General features: G+C 47.1%; 1 pseudogene; it reads left to right on the plus strand.

Annotated features, from left to right (window-relative positions):
- Positions 1-5,802: 5,802 nt before the first annotated feature.
- On the plus strand, positions 5,803-7,606 carry LOC143034974 (uncharacterized; annotated as a pseudogene).
- Positions 7,607-16,735: the final 9,129 nt, after the last annotated feature.

Consider the following 16,735-nt stretch of genomic DNA (forward strand, 5'->3'; position numbering starts at 1 on the left):
GGTCGCATAGCCAGATGATTTCTCACGATTGAGGAATTTAACCCAACCTTTAAGCATATTCCAGGGCGTGCAAACAATGTTGCTGATGCACTTTCATGTAATATCCCTGTTGCTGCTGTTACAGTAATTGACAACTTCTCTCTGAAGGACCTAGCCAAAGCTGAGCGTGAGGACCCTGTTTGGTCTGCTGTTATTTATGCTTTGGAGTCTGGTGATGATACCACTTTACCAGCGTTACCTGTTCCCCTGTCCCATTTTTCCTTGCAGGACAAGGTTTTAATTCGTAATGTGGGAGTGTTTGAGCAGGATGTGGCACAACTAATAATCCCTGACTCCCTAGTTCCTGTTGGTCACCCAGGTCGTGGCAAAACTCTGGCTATGGCACGTAAGAAGTATTATTGGCCAAAAATGTGACTAGACATTACCTTTCATGTGTAGCTCTTGTGCCCAGAACAAAGGTTCAACGCACACTGCTCCCATATTAGAGTATCCTACTCTTCGTCCTTTTCAGACTATGTCTATAGACCTTTTACAACTGCCTCGTAGTACTCAAGTTTCAGTGTATATCCTCGTGTGTGTGGACCACTTTAGTCGTTTTGTAATCTTGGCTCTCTTACGTAGCAAGTCTGCTCCAGTAGTAGCCCATGCTTTACTTTCTCATGTTCTTTGTCCATACACTACTCCTTCAGTGCTCCTTAGTGACAATGGGTGAATTTAGGAATGAGGTTTTAACGAGTATTTGTGAGCGTTACGGCATCACGCAAACATTTGTGACTGCTTGCCATCCTGCAATATGGAAGACTATAGTCAACTCCAATGTCACACTTTGCATTTTATTAATAGTTCTGTAAGAGATCAACTTGATGTCTCCAAAGCCGGAATGTTGAAAAACCAGCATCTGTTAAAATCAGCACTGGTGATCATGTATATAAAAGCATGCCTGACCGCTAATCTAAGCTCAACTGTAAATCTGCAGGCCTCTTTTTTGGTGACTGAACAGTTACATCCTAATAAATTTAAGGTCTTTGATCCTTCACAGGGACTGAGCGAAGTGTTACACGTGGATAGGCTTAAGGTTACAAGAGTGCCTACCCCTGCATTTGCCTGGCCTCCCCCAAGGCCTCCTGTACAAACTATGCCTTGTGTATCTACCCCTCATGATTATAATCTCCGGTCAAGGGGTCCTTTGTCTGCTTAAACTGTATGTGTTTATTGCTTATGATGTATCCATGGTGTCTTGTATTCTTTGTGATGTTTACCATTTTTGTGTCCCTTTCTTAGGTATAATGTGTAGTTATTGTTTTGCTATTAAGTATCATGTCCCAGACGTCCGGCAATTGCTGTGTTTTTCTTGTGTTTAACTGGCGCCAGTTCTTATATTTCTTTGTATGTTTGTATGTAGTTCTTGTGTATCTTTATATGTTGTATTGTTTTCTGTATGTACATTTATACGTTCCTTATGTTAAGTAACTATGTGTATTTTTTATGTATAGGGAGTGCTGATGTACATTTTCCACACTTTTGTCACTACACTAGTGTGTGTGAATTCTGTATATATTGTGAATTATGTTTGGCCTCGGTCATTAAAATTTCTTCTTGTTTGCTCCAGTATGGTCACTGAGTGATGGTGGCCGAGGAATGTAATGGTGGCATTGAATATTCCTTGTGTTATACATACGTACTTATAGTATTGTGTATTTATTGTTGTATATTGATTTTATTGTTGCCATTGTATATTTCTGTGTGGATTTTTTGTAATCAAACCATGCAATTCGTGGATGTTTTCCCGCGAATTTTAGCGTCCCCACGCCAGTCTTGTTTCTGCCTCCTAAGTGACCGCGCGCTTGTATATGTAGTGCTGTACAATTATTAATTTATTCATATTGTTTCATTGGCCACCCCTATATCACCATTTGTGATATTAGTTTTATCTGTAGGGGTTGATTTTTTTCTTTAGAATATTGTCCCATGCTATATACTTCATCTATTTCTTTTTCTGCTTCATGGTCGTCATCTTGTACTTCTTTTAGAATTGTTTTGCCATTTTTCCCTCTTTTTCCCTGAAGTACCTAACCATTTTTTTTTCTTTAGTCCATACACTTTTTTCTATCCACTGTATCTCTTACCCAATTTGTTTTTTCTTTGATTACTTGAATAATTGTGTCGTTTGCATTCCCCTTCATCTGTTGTTGTACTATTTCTTTAAAAGCTAGAATTGTTTTGCCATTTTTTTCCTCTTTTTCCCTGAAATACCTAACCTTTTTTTTTCTTTAGTCCATACACTTTTTTCTATCCACTGTATCTCTTACCCAATTTGTTTTTTCTTTGATTACTTGAATAATTGTGTCGTTTGCATTCCCCTTCATCTGTTGTTGTACTGGTTCTTTAAAAGCTATCTCTTCGTTTTCTCTGTTCTCATCCCATTTCTTAATCTTCTACAAATTTTCCTCACCTAAGTTTTCTTCAATTCTTCCAGACATTGCCTGTATTTTGTGATTTACCTCTTTTCTTAAATTCTTACTATTGGTAGTATCATTGTTCTTCATCTTGTCATTTTCACGTTTAACCTCAATTAGCTCTTTTCTTATTCAATCAACTCGTTATTTACTTCGGAATTATTATTCTTTAGTTCACATACCTCTTTGTTGACTTCAAAATAGTCTTTCCTTAAAATCACAAATTCCTTAGTTCCATGAATTCTCTCTCCCACGAGTTTCTATTTATATTCAACTCCTTTTCTATGTCTATGATTTGACTCAATTTTTTTCATACCAAAGCCAGAAAATAGGTCATCCCCATACAATCTACCAATCCCCCTTGGGGCCTCAAAGCCTCTTTTTACATTTAGATTTGTTATATTCAATGTATGCAACACCTTCGATGACTGGCGTGCACACGCAAGGACACATATGCTGCAAGATGTGGTTTCGACGAAAGCTACGAATCTCCCTAGGGACTTATGTGACCAAACTAACCAGCCTTTCTTGATAACGCCCATTTTAACAAAAATTCTGGGCGTTCAGGTCAAGAACAGCAGCCGCAGCTGTCTCTCGGATCAGCCACATGCATCGGCCGACGTCTCAACCGACACGACCCAGCCTTCCAAATATTCTTCAAATTGTCAACCTTTGTATATATGTATAATATTTGTCTGGCAACCCTCCGAGTTTCCCTGAGGGCTTGCCGTGTATGTAGTAGGGAGGACAAGAACGACAGCCGAATGTAAGAGAATAGGATAGATTCCCTCTGTGAGCATTAAAATCAAGAACACGGCCTGAGTTTCCTTCACCACCAATTTCAAATGTAGAGAACACACATTCTACAATTTCGGTATAGCGCCTCCAGAGGGCTCTACGTTTATGTTAACATTCGAATCAAAATTGTCGCCTTTTCCCTGATCCACTTGGATTCCCTTGCATTTTCTCACTATAGACACTTTCAACACTGCACAGAGACCATTCTGGGCAACCACAAGTGCTTCCCCTCCCACTCAACACAACCCAGGCCTCTCGCTTTCCTTGCACTGTTGAGAATTTCCGTCTTATTCAGCAGCCTATGGAACTCTAGTTGACAGCTGTTGACAGTTCGGTGGTGGTGGTGGTGTGTGTGTGTGTGTGTGTGTGTATGTGTGTGTGTGTGTGTATGTGCGTGTGCGTGCGCGCGTGTGTGTGTGTGTGTGTGTGTGTGTGCGCGCGTGTGTTGTGCGAACCGAGTCGCACGTAAACCTGTGGATTGCGAAAGTCCTAGATTCCGCCATGCTTCTGTCAGCACCACCACACGGCGGAGGAGGGTGCATCATCCTTCAATCCCTCCCCTTCCCCTCTCCCCGTCCCTCCTCCTCCTCCTTCTCCTCCTTCTCCATGTTACACAATCAGTCCTAACCTGCGTCGTTGCCATGATTACTCAATGTTTTCCCCCAGCTCCTTCCCATCTCCCGCCCGGCTCGCCTCCCCAACTCCCTCGCCATTCCTCCTTTTTCTTCTAAATTTAATATTCAGAATCTGGCCTCCTCACCGTCATATTCTAAACACGCTATTTATTTCCGTCCCTGTACATTTCTACTTCGCTAAAGCTATCCCAGACCTCACCTATCTGTCTCTCCCTCCGGACCAAATTTCAAAAGCAGCTTTGTTGAATTAATCTTGTTTACTCCTTCTAATTTATATTGTATTTACTCATCCACTAAATTTTGTATCTTAGTCTATAAGCTGAAGCCCGTGCAGCAGGCCAGTAAAATATCTCTTTTTTCTAAAGTCAAGTATCAAAGATACTACTGTCTCACCTGAGATTACATTTATATTATATTCTTCCTCTGGCTGACGATTATGTTTGGATCTTCATATAGTTTGTTCTGATTAACGCTAGGCGATTTGGTCGTGGAGAACTCAAGACAATTTCCCTTATTTTAGGGGCAAGACATCAATGTGACATTCGTAAAATTTATAATAACCCTTTACAATATCCAAGAGGATTAAGTAATATTCAGTTTGAATTTCGCACGTGTATTGCATCACAAGTAGCTGTGAATACATAGAATGATTTGCCAGTTGGTGGTACTCGGTACTACATCCAAGGCTTCGTTTAGTCATGGTGTGGTGTACATGTACCCCAGAAGCATGCTTGTAAGTGCAAATGTATGCATGGCAGAGTTGTGTGGTAATTGATCTAACTCAATGTTCGGTAATTAGGTCGTGTCTGGTCAGGCGTGAGGTCAGTCTCTTGTATATATATACCCCTTACCCCCAACGGCCAAACTGGTGGCTCTACAACGAGGAAGTGCGGGAGCATAACCACAGAGTGAACATTCACAGGAAGCTCTACAAGAGACGCCCTAACACCACTAACTTGAGACTACTTAAGGACGTGGTGGCCCGCGCACGGGAGGTGTCCCTGAAGGCCAGGAAGGCCAAGTGCTTGGAGTGGTGCGCCTCCTTCAGCCACCACACGTCTCTAAGCCAGCTGTGGAAAAGCGCGAAGACCGCCTCCGGCGCCGCCCCGCCTCGCCCCGCTGCCCACCCGCACCCACACCAGGAGGCCGAGAGGCTCGTAGCCGAATTCACCGCCCGCGGCTCCAGTGACCAGCTGCCGGGTAGCACGCGCCGTCTCCAGCAGCAGCTTCGGCCGCGCCGCGACACGGCCATCGAGGAGGCGACTAAAGAAGCTGAAGTAACAGACCGTCCCTTCACTCCTCAGGAGCTGGAGTGGGCCAAGAGACGGGGTCGTGACACAGCAGCAGGGGCCGACGGCGTGACGTACTCCATGATCGCTCACGCCGGGCAAGCCGGCGACGCCGCCCTGCTAGCCACAGTCAACGTGTCGTGGATGCCGGGATGCCTGCCTCCTTCGTGGAAGGAGGCTGACATCCAACCAATCCCCAAACCGAGGGAACACACCAAGCTAAGGCCTATCTCCCTCCTCAGCTTCACAGCCAAAACGGCTGAGAGGATGGTGCTTGCTCGCCTTCAGTGGCGTTTGGGGCCACTGCATCCCCACGTTTTCGGCTACACCCGTGGCAGGAGCACGACGGACAGCATCCTGACGCTTCTGAACCAAGTCAACCACCGCCCCGCCATCGTTGTCTTACTCGACTTGGAGAAGGCATTCGAGCTGGCCAGCCCTCACGCCATCCTCGCCGCCCTCGCAAGGAAGGGCATGATGGCAAGGATGCTAGCCTGGCTCCGCGACTATCTGCAGCATCGCCGCGCCAGGGTAAAGTTCTAGGACCCGAAGTCCAGCTTCCAGAGGTTGGAGAACGGGATGCTCTAGGGCGGTATCCTCAGCCCCCTCCTCTTCAACCTGTTGATGGAGCAGCTGGTGGCCCTGCCCTTCCACAATGGCACTATCCTCCTCAGCTACGCCGATGACCTCGCCCTCATGGTCACCGGGAGGGGCAACAACCTCAGGAAGGCACAGCAGGCACTCGACCTTATCAGCGGGAAATGCGAGGAGCTGGGCCTTAAAATCTCGGCAGAGAAGTCCCGCGCCATGATAGTGAGGGCTGCCGACTCGGCAGGTCAGCTCTGCGTCCAGGGCGTCGGACTGGCCTGGGCCAACTCATACCAGTACCTCGGGGTATGGGTGGACAAGTGGCTGTCCTTCACAGCCCACGCCGCCCACCTGAGGGAAAGGGCCCAGGCCAAGCTGAACGTAATGCGAGCCATGACACGACCCACAGCGGGGACCACTTTCTCCGTCCTCCGACTGTACTTCGTAAGTGCAGTGCGGTCCCTAGTGAACTACAGCGCCCCAGTCCTCATATCGCTCTCCCGTAGCCAACAGGAGCAGCTCGAGGTGCTGCAAAACACCGCCATGAGGACGATGCTGGGAGCTCCGAGATGGACCAGTGCGTGCGTCATGCAGAACGAGACCCGTCTGGTGCCACTCACCACCAGAGTAGAACAGATCGTGGCCTGCCGCGTGGCCAGGGTCCTGCAGCGCGACTCCGAAGGAGCAGCACAGAGAAGACTACGGCTTGCAATGATGGAAAGGAACGATGTCCTCCACCGAAACTCGTGGCTACTCCAGTCCACCCTGGCCACCCACAGCCTCGCCCACATTGACGGCTGGCGCTGGCAATACGCCGACCTCCCGGCCCCCACCTACCAAGCTCCACCCCCGTGGGAACCCCCCACAGCAGAGTTCTCCACCACCCGGGCACCGGCCAACAAGGCGCTCTGCACCACCGAGGAGCTGCGGCATCACGCCCTCTTGGCGGTGGCGCGGGTGTTTGAGCCGGGCGGTGCCATATACTACACCAATGGCTCGGTCGACCCCGAAAGTGGCAGGACGGGCGCCGCTGCCATCACTGCTGGGACCGAACTGCTCGAGAGGACGCCGGATTACTGCTCCACCCTGCAGACGGAGCTCGTGGCCATCCACCTGGCCTTGGAGCACGCCCAGAACCACCAGGAGGCCACTGTGATTCTACACACAGATTCCAGGACGACGTGGCAGGTCCTCCAGCAGCCGTACCCCGGCGACAACGTGGGACTCGTCACCGCCATCCTGGGCAGCCTGCAGAGCCTTGCCGCACAGGGACGTCGGATAAGGCTGCACTGGATGCCCAGCCACGTGGGCGTGCGAGGTAATGAGTCCGACGACGTTGCTGCAAGAAGAGCCGCTGGCGCCCCCAACGTGACCAGGCACGTGCCACCTAGTCTGTCCTACGATAAGGCGCGAGCCAGGCGTGCTGCAGCCCACCGCGTCCACCAGACTCACCGGCAGTTGGAAGGAACAAAAAGACAAGCTGCTTGGTACGCCGTCACCACCGACTATCAGACGTTGGGCACCTTCCATCAACAGCCCAGGGCGGACGGCGTACTGTTGCAGAGAGTCAGGCTGGGCTACTGCACCAGGGAGGAGCTGTACGACGGCCTCCAGGGGCAACAGTACGATCACTACGGAAGGCACAGCCGCCACCCGCTGCTGCACTACCTACTGTCCTGCCCGGCCACGGAGGCCCTCCGACCAGCGCCGCAGACCCCCGCCCACCCTGCAGAAGGCAACCTCCTCCGGCAGTCGGGCAACGAGAGCTGCCCTCCTTGTCCGCCACACGCCCATGGACGTGATGCCTGGGGTGCTCAGGGCGGAGCCCCCTCCACGCTGACCTCCCCACGCCCTCACCTTCCACCCACTAAGGCACGACAACTCCCCCACTGGCGAGTTGTTGCCCGCATTGTATATTAATGTATATATCTCTGTACATATTTTATACAATAAACCTTTATTAATTAAGCGGGCAGGCCTGTCAGATTCGGACGATTCAGTCAGTCAGTCTAACCTCTGTAGTGTAACGCGTCACTAGGCCTTCGGAGTCAGGCCTCCACTTGGGGACCACGCCACGACTGCCCTTAGGGCGACGCACACGTATCTATTAGAATAAACTAAACAAGCCAAACCGCGCATCACTCTCCCTATGTCACCCTTGCCCAGTAACATATACCCGTATGTTTCATTGGTGACCCTGGGAGTTTTGACACGAGCGCACCCAGCCGACCTTGGACCATTGACAAACTTCGTGACTCCGCACCTCTGTTGTGGTCACCGCCACAACCATCACAGCCGTCGCAGCCACCGTTGCTGCCGCTACCGTTGCTGTGGTCATCACCACAGCCATCGCAGCTACCGCCGCTGCGGCACATCACTCACGACTGCCTCCCCGCTTGGTGTAACGATCAATGCAGATCGACGTCACAATCACCGTAGCTCGACGTCACGATCAACGCAGATCGACGTCACGATCTCCGTAGCTCGACGTCAAGATCAACACAGATCGACGTCGCTATGCCGGGGATATCACCGCTTCCAACATTGCTGTCTGCGCTGCCTCCAGGGGTTTCTCGCCTCCAATGACGTCGCTCACAGCCGCTCCGCTTCCGACGTCGCCGCCACCGATGTCACCACCGCTGTGGTCATCACCACAGCCATCGCTGCTACCGCCACTGCGGCATATCACTCACGACCGCCTTCCCTCGTGTCGTCACGATCGCCGCAGTTCGACGTCATGGTCGCCGCAGATTGACGTCACGATCGCCGTAGCTAGACGTCACGATTTACACAGATCGACGTCACGAGCGTCGAAGATCGACGTCACGATCAATATAGATCGACGTCACGAGCGCCGCAGATCGACGTCACGATCGACGCATGTCGACTTCGCTACGCCGGGAATGTCACCGCTTCCAACATGGCTGTCTGCGTCGCCTCCAGGGGGTTCTCGCCTCCATTGACGTTGCTCATGGCCGCCCCGCTTCCGAAGTCGCCACCAGCGACATCATCGCTTCCGACGTCGCCACCGCCGATGTCACCGTCATTGACGTCGCTCACGGCCGCCTTGCTTCCGAGTCGCCGCCGCTATAAGGAAGTGCGTGCAGACGACACAATCTTGGTGACTCGGCATTGCAATTCTTACATTTCATCACGTGACAATATATATTAATTTTATGTAGTTTCTGAAGATAATTACCAACCCTGTACAATAGCAAAACATAATGGAAATTTTTAAGAAATTCTTTAAACGTGGTTAGAGAGCAGAATAAACTTCTCACAAGTGTAATGTAGTTAAACGGCAAAACATTATGGTGACAAATCTCTGGAATAAAGCGATGACCTTAACCCATTAAACTCCGATGACAAGAATCTTGTCATCGGAGTTTAATGGGTTAACTTCGTATTCACTCACATTTATTCATACTTTTTATTCACTTATCTACCTATTCGTTAATTTATTCATTTATGTGGTAAATTACTTATGTATGCTTTCATCTATTTGTATATTATTCTACATCCATCTTCGTTGTGGAAAGTAAGGTCTCCTGCTGGCATGCTCTTTCGTTGTAAATCATTGTAACCACTTGACAAGCTGGTGCCTTCGCGCTGCAAACTATTCAGCGTTGTTTCACTTCCCACGAGTTTTTGTGACGTTTGTGTGATTGTGTTTGTGCGTTTGTGTGTGTGTGTGTGTGTTTGTGTGTGTTTGTGTCTGTGTGTGTGTGTATGTGTGTGTGTGTGTGTGTGTGTGTGTGTGTGTGTGTGTGTGTGTGTGTGTGTGTGTGTATTTACCTTTACCTAGTTGTATTTACCTAGTTGTATTTTGCGGGAAGGGGAGCTATGCTCGTGATGTCCCGCCTTTGTATCTTGCAGTGTCTAGTTTGTTTTTAAACTCATGAATGGTTTTTGCGCATACTATTCCATTGTCCAGTTTGTTCCAAGTGTCCAAAACTCTATGAGGAAAACTGTTTTTCTTCAGTTCTCTTCTATAGCACCGTGGACGAGGTACTTGAGGAGGTAGTAGGTTCCGGTGCCGAGGATGTTTGACCAGGGTGACCGCAAACGACCTCAAACTCTGATGATAGCGGTCAGCAAGGGTGGGTAGTCCCAGTGTGTTGAGAGCGTGCTGGTAGGTGGTGTAATCTTTGCCAAGGATTGTGCAACAGGCTCTTTTCTGCACTTTCTCCAGCTGACGCTGCTGCGTCAAAGTGAGAGAGGAGAGATCCAAAAGGGGGAAGCGTACATCAACTTGGGCAAAATGAAGGAAGTGTAGATGGTCTTGAGATCTTCAGCCTGTGCCCCTAATGAACTCAGTCGACGCAGCATATACAGCTTGTAGGAGGCTGCCCTGATGGTGTTGGCGGTGTTCTCCTTCCAGGTCAACTTGCTGTCGATGGTAATTCCCAGCAGCTTAGTAGACTTGCAGGGGGAGGCCATCGATTGTCAGCAGGGGAGGGGGTATATCATCTTTGGAGGTGTGGAAATGCATTACCACAGTCTTCTTTTGTGTGTGTGTGTGTGTGTGTGTGTGTGTGTGTGTGTGTGTGTGTGTGTGTGTGTGTGTGTGTGTGTGTGTGTGTGTGTGTGTGTGTGTGTATGTGTGTGTGAGTATGTGTGTGTGTTTGTGTGTGTGTGTGTGTGTGTGTGTGTGTGTGTGTGTGTATTTACCTAGTTGTATTTACCTAGTTGTATTTTGCGGGAAGGGGAGCTATGCTCGTGATGTCCCGCCTTTGTATCTTGCAGTGTCTAGTTTGTTTTTAAACTCATGAATGGTTTTTGCGCATACTATTCCATTGTCCAGTTTGTTCCAAGTGTCCAAAACTCTATGAGGAAAACTGTTTTTCTTCAGTTCTCTTCTATAGCTATGTTTTTTTTATTTTCTTTCCATGTCCTCTTGTGTTTCTTTTGTCCCAGTTAAGTAAGCTCTCACTATCGAGTACCTCTGTGCCTTTCATGATTCTGTAGATGGTCAATAGGTCACCTCTCTCTCTTCTTTGCTCCAGTGTCGGTAACTCCAGTTTAGCCAATCTCTCTTCGTATGATAGGTTTGCAAGTGCAGGTGCCATTTTTGTAGCTGCTCTTTGGATTCTTTCTATTTTCTTTATATTCTTTTTGGTACTGGGGGACCACAATGTCGCTGCATACTCTAATCTAGGCCTTATCAATGTAACCAATATTTTTTTCATCATGTCTTCGTCCAAGTATGTAAACGCCACTTTTATTGATCTTAGCAAGTTGTAAGTCTCCCCGACAATTTTGTTAATCTGTATATCATAGGACAAGTCGTTCGTGATAATTACTCCCAAATCTTTTTCGGATCCTACTTTCTTTACTTCTTTGGTTCCAATTGTATATTTTCCTGATATTCTGTTTTTGCTTTTTCCAAACTCCATTATGCTACACTTCTTAGTATTAAAGTCCACTTCCCATTTCTGACTCCAGTTCCATACCCTATTTAGGTCTTCTTGCAGTGCTTCACAGTCCTCATCAGTTTCTATTTTCCTTAGCAGTTTGGCGTCATCGGCAAAGAAGCTCATGTAGCAGTTCACGTACTCATCCATGTCATTCATATAGATAGCAAACATTATTGGTGCCAGGACAGATTCTTGCGGTACTCCACTGATCACCTCTTTCCAGTCTGAATATTTTTCTCTGAGCACTACTCTCATCTTTCTACCAGTCAGAAAGTCCTCCATCCATTTTAGTAGGTTTCCCTGTATTCCTCCTATGTGTTCCAGTTTTTTTAGTAGTTTTCTGTGTGGTACTTTGTCAAAGGCTTTTTGCAAGTCTAGGAATGCACAATCAGCCCATCCATTTCTTTCTTGCACTATGTCTATTAGTCTTGAGTAAAAGCATATTAAGTTTGTGGAGCATGATCTTCCTTGTCTGAATCCGAATTGTCTTGGGTTTAATATGTCATTGTCTTCCAGATGTTTTACCCATCTATTCTTGATTATTTTCTCACAAATTTTGGCTATGGTGCTTGTTAGTGATACTGGCCTATAGTTGGTGGGTTCTTCTTTGTTTCCTCCTTTGTGTATTGGTACAATGTTAGCGTTTTTCCAGTCCTCGGGTATCTTTCCTTCTTTGAGTGAGCTGTTTATTAAGATGTGTATTTTGTCTGTTAGTTCTTCTTTGCACTCCTTTAGAATCCAATTTGCAATACCGTCCGGGCCATGTGATTTTCTGACATCCAGCCTTGATAAATGTTCTGATATTTCCTTTAGTGATGCGGGGGGGGCGGTCAGGAGGGGAGATTTCTTGTTTTTGTCTATGTCACAATTTGGTATTTTCTCTCTGGTGAAAACAGATTTAAAGTGATTGTTCATGACTTCGGCCATCTCTAAATCTTCTGTGTATTCTATGTTTCCTTGGCATAGTTTCACCAATTCCTGTTTGTTTTTAAGTTTACCATTCACATACCGATAGAATAGTTTGGGTTGCTCTTTGCATTTGTCTATAATATCCTTCTCATGGTTCCTTTTCTCCTCTCTTCTCACATTAACATACTCATTTCTATAGTTAACATAAATTTGCCATTTGCTTTGTTTTTTGTCTTTTCTCCACTTTTTCCAAGCTTTGTCCCTTCTGTCTTTTGCCTCACTGCATCTTTTGTTGAACCAACATTTAATGTACTCTCTCTCTCGCTTTTGTCTTGGTACATGCCTGTTTACCCCTTCATTGTAGTTTTCCATCAATATATTCCATTTCTCTTCCACTGCTGTTTCTTCCCTGTAAAATATTTCCCAGTTTGCATTCCGGAAGAATGTCTTTAGTTTTGTAAAGTCTGTTTTGTTGTACCTCAGTCTTCCTTTCCTATGCTTTTCGTTCCTCTCTATGTCTATTTCTTCCTTTAGTATAGTTTCAATGAGTACATGGTCACTCTTTCCAATTGGTGTCTCATACTGGACTTTATGCACTATTTCAGGCTCTGTTGTAAATATTAGATCTAGTTTCGATGGCTCTTCATTATTTCTGTACCTTGTGTTTTCACGGACCCATTGGGTCATTGTGTACTCCATGGTCATATCTAGCAGTACATTGCCCCACGAGTCATCTCCTCCTTGCACTGTCATGCTGTCCCAACAAATTTCTTTGCAATTGAAGTCCCCCATAACTACCAGATTACCCTTACCCATTAGTATCTCATTGAGTGATTTTCTTGTGTCGTCTAGCATTTTTTGTATGTTCGATTTCTTTCCAAGCGCTTGTTTTTGGAGGCACATAAGTCACCACAAACTTTCTACTTTTCATATTCTTGCCTTCGACTTTTATCATGATCAATTCAGCATTACCTTTGCCCTCTGCAATTTTTGTCACCTTTAGGTCTTTCTTGGCCAAGAACATGATTCCCCCTCCCTGTTTCTTGTCCCTGTTTTTTATCCAGTAGTTGTATAAACCTTGTCCGATAACAGTGGATGGTATTTCACCTCTTAGTTTAGTCTCTACAATTCCCATTATGTCTGGTTTTGCTTCTAACAGATAATCATTGAGTTCGTTCAGTCCCGAAATTAGTCCGTCAATGTTGGTATAGGCCACTTTTAATTTTCTTCCTTCTCCCTGGTTTCTTCTTCCCTTGTTTTGTTCGTTTTGAAGCGCCATTGTCTTAATCTCAAGTCTATTACTCTCCACTGGAATTCTTTGCATTCTGTCTCCGATCTTTTCAAGTTTTTTTCCTTTGTGTGTGTGTGTGTGTGTGTGTGTGTGTGTGTGTGTGTGTGTGTTGGATTCGTGATCGACAGCTCCGGGAAGAGAGCTAAGAGCTCATATACAGTATGACCGATCTATAGGTAGTGCTGTGACCTTACACGTACACCCCCACACTCCCTGCCCATGAGAGCTGGAGTAACGACTCGTAGCGCAGTGATACTGAAATTATTTCAGCCCTGGGCGGGGTTCGAACTCAGACCGCCGAAGTGGCAGTCGGGAACTCTACCACCGCGCCATTGAGTTGTGTGTGTGTGTGTGTGTGCGTGCGTGTGTGTGTGTGTGTGTGTGTGTGTGTGTGTGTCTGTGTGCGCGCGCGCGTATGTGTGTGTTTTACCTAATTGTAGTATACAGAAAAGGAGCAATGCTCGTTGGGTAGTTTCTTAGTTACTAACTTATCATACCTAGCCTCAAAACACGTGTGTTGTGTGTGTGTGTGTGTGTGTGTGTGTGTGTGTGTGTGTGTGTGTGTGTGTGTGTGTGTGTGTGTGTGTGTGTGTGTGTGTGTGAGATTCACCTTGATCTTTGGATCACGTGTTGGACTTGTGATCGACAGTTATTTCCCTCCTGGAAGAGAGCTCAGAGCTCGTATGACCGATCTATGGGCAATGCTTTGACCTTACACGCACACGCATCCCCAACTCCCCGCCCACGAGAGTTGGAGTAACGACTCGAAGCGCAGCGACACTGAAATTATTTTCAGCCCTGGGCAGGATTCGAACCGGACCGCCGAAGTGACAGTTTAGGACTTTACCAACCGCGCCACCGAGTCGTGTGTGTGTGTGTGTGTGTGTGTGTGTGTGTGTGTGTGTGTGTATGTGTGTGTGTGTGTGTGTGTGTGTGTGTGTGTGTGTGTGTGTTTTTACGGGAAGAGAGCTATGCTCGTAGTGTGTGTGTGTGTGTGTGTGTGTGTGTGTGTGTGTGTGTGTGAGATTCACCTTGATCTTTGGATCACGTGTTGGACTTGTGATCGACAGTTATTTCCCTCCTGGAAGAGAGCTCAGAGCTCGTATGACCGATCTATGGGTAATGCTTTGACCTTACAAAGCACCCAACTCCCCGCCCACGAGAGTTGGAGTAACGACTCGAAGCTCAGCGATACTGAAATTATTTTCAGCCCTGGGCAGGATTCGAACCCGGACCGCCGTAGTGACAGTCTGGGACTCTACCAACCGCGCCACCGAGTCGTGTGTGTGTGTGTGTGTGTGTGTGTGTGTGTGTGTGTGTGTGTGTGTGTGTGTGTGTGTGTGTGTGTGTGTGTGTTTTACGGGACGAGAGCTATGCTCGTAGTGTGTGTGTGTGTGTGTGTGTGTGAGATTCACCTTGATCTTTGGATCACGTGTTGGACTTGTGATCGACAGTTATTTCCCTCCTGGAAGAGAGCTCAGAGCTCGTATGACCGATCTATGGGTAATGCTTTGACCTTACAAAGCACCCAACTCCCCGCCCACGAGAGTTGGAGTAACGACTCGAAGCTCAGCGATACTGAAATTATTTTCAGCCCTGGGCAGGATTCGAACCCGGACCGCCGAAGTGACAGTCTGGGACTCTACCAACCGCGCCACCGAGTCGTGTGTGTGTGTGTGTGTGTGTGTGTGTGTGTGTGTGTGTGTGTGTGTGTGTGTGTGTTTGTGTGTGTGTGTGTGTGTGTGTATGTGTGTGTGTGTGTGTATGTGTGTGCGTGTGTGCAAGTGAGACGTTAGAGAGAATCAACTCCCTCCTCACCTTTTTCGCCATACACCAAGTCGGGTTTTTCTTGTCACAGTCGTGATCCTTGGAGAGCGCTGCCCTCCTTTCTCCCCTGTATTTGCAAACAGCTCTGCCCAAAATTTGCAACAAATTTGACTTTATTTCCTCTACCTTTAAGCTCAAAGAGATCAAGCAACCTGAAATTCTTCTACTCTTCTTCCTCTTTCTCCTCCTCCTCCTCCTCCTATAACTGCTAATACTACTACTGTAGAGTTGTTTACTTTTACATTGGTGAATGAAAGTCTGGGAGTTGACTTTAATGTTTCAGATTGCTTTCTGGTCTATATATATATACAGTGTAATCTCTGAGGAAGACTCGGGGAGTTGTCAGATTAAACATATTTACAATGGTTGCCATAGAAGGGTTGGTCACGTAGGACAGACGCCGGATAGTCGTACTCTTCCATTATAGTCGAGATACGAGATCCTTTAACACGTGCCGCTTTCAATTGTTGTCGGGAAAGCGCGAGGCCCGTTCGGCGCAGGTATTTCCCCAAATGATGGCGGCTTCTTTTGATCAAGCTGTTGTTTCGGGTGTCTGATCTGAGATGCGGTGATACCTATTGTTCGGTTCGGGGCGTTGGCAGGGGAAGTCGGGTCCTCTGATCACTTAGGGACAATAGAATGTCCCTTGGGAGATCCGTGACAATAGATGGTCTCTGGAGAGTTAGTTGGAAGACACTGGTGAGACTTTTGAGTACTTCTGGCTCCATATGCGTGTGTGCACGCGTGTGCACGCTGGACATCAAATGGGTTGATAACACTACTACTACTACTACTACTACTACTACTACTACTACTACTACTACTACTACTACTACTACTACTACTACTGTTACTCCTACTACTGTTTCTACTTCTACTACTACTACTCCTACTACTACTACTACTACTACTACTACTACTACTACTACTACTACTACTACTACTACTACTACTACTACTACTACTACTACTACTACTACTACTACTACTACTGCTACTACTATAGAAAGAGGCTAACACTACAACACAAAGACCAGTCCAAAGTTTCTTCTCATAGAGTTCAATGGGAGACCCCAAAGACTGTTCATCCACTGTAGGGTTGCTTGTATCCAGCCAGAGAAGCTCAATGCAACTGTTAATATTATTAATATTATTATTTCATGATCAAAACAAACCCAACCCAACCCCCCACCTGCGCACCTTGTTTTCTTTGCGCAGGCTTCCAAATCGTTCTCCCTCACTATCACTTTATCCAGAACACAGATCCTTCCCCGGCTCCCTCCTCACTCTCCCACACCCAGATTCATCCGTGTCCCCTCCTCCACTCCTTCCTTCATCCTGATACCTATGCATGGGAACAGGGCCCGTTGTCCTCGGGTCTGAGCGACCTACGAATGTGTGTTAAACCTCATCACGACTGCGTCCTTGGGTAAGGGCCCCGTTGCTTAGTGGCGTCCGGACACTTGTAAATGTCAACGCAAGTAATGGGTGCGTTTGTCTGTGGGGTGTGTATGTGTGGATTGTA

This window comes from Oratosquilla oratoria, chromosome 2 (assembly GCF_046742065.1).
Source record: "Oratosquilla oratoria isolate Oo_2021 chromosome 2, ASM4674206v1, whole genome shotgun sequence".
Taxonomy (NCBI): Eukaryota; Metazoa; Arthropoda; class Malacostraca; order Stomatopoda; family Squillidae; genus Oratosquilla; species Oratosquilla oratoria.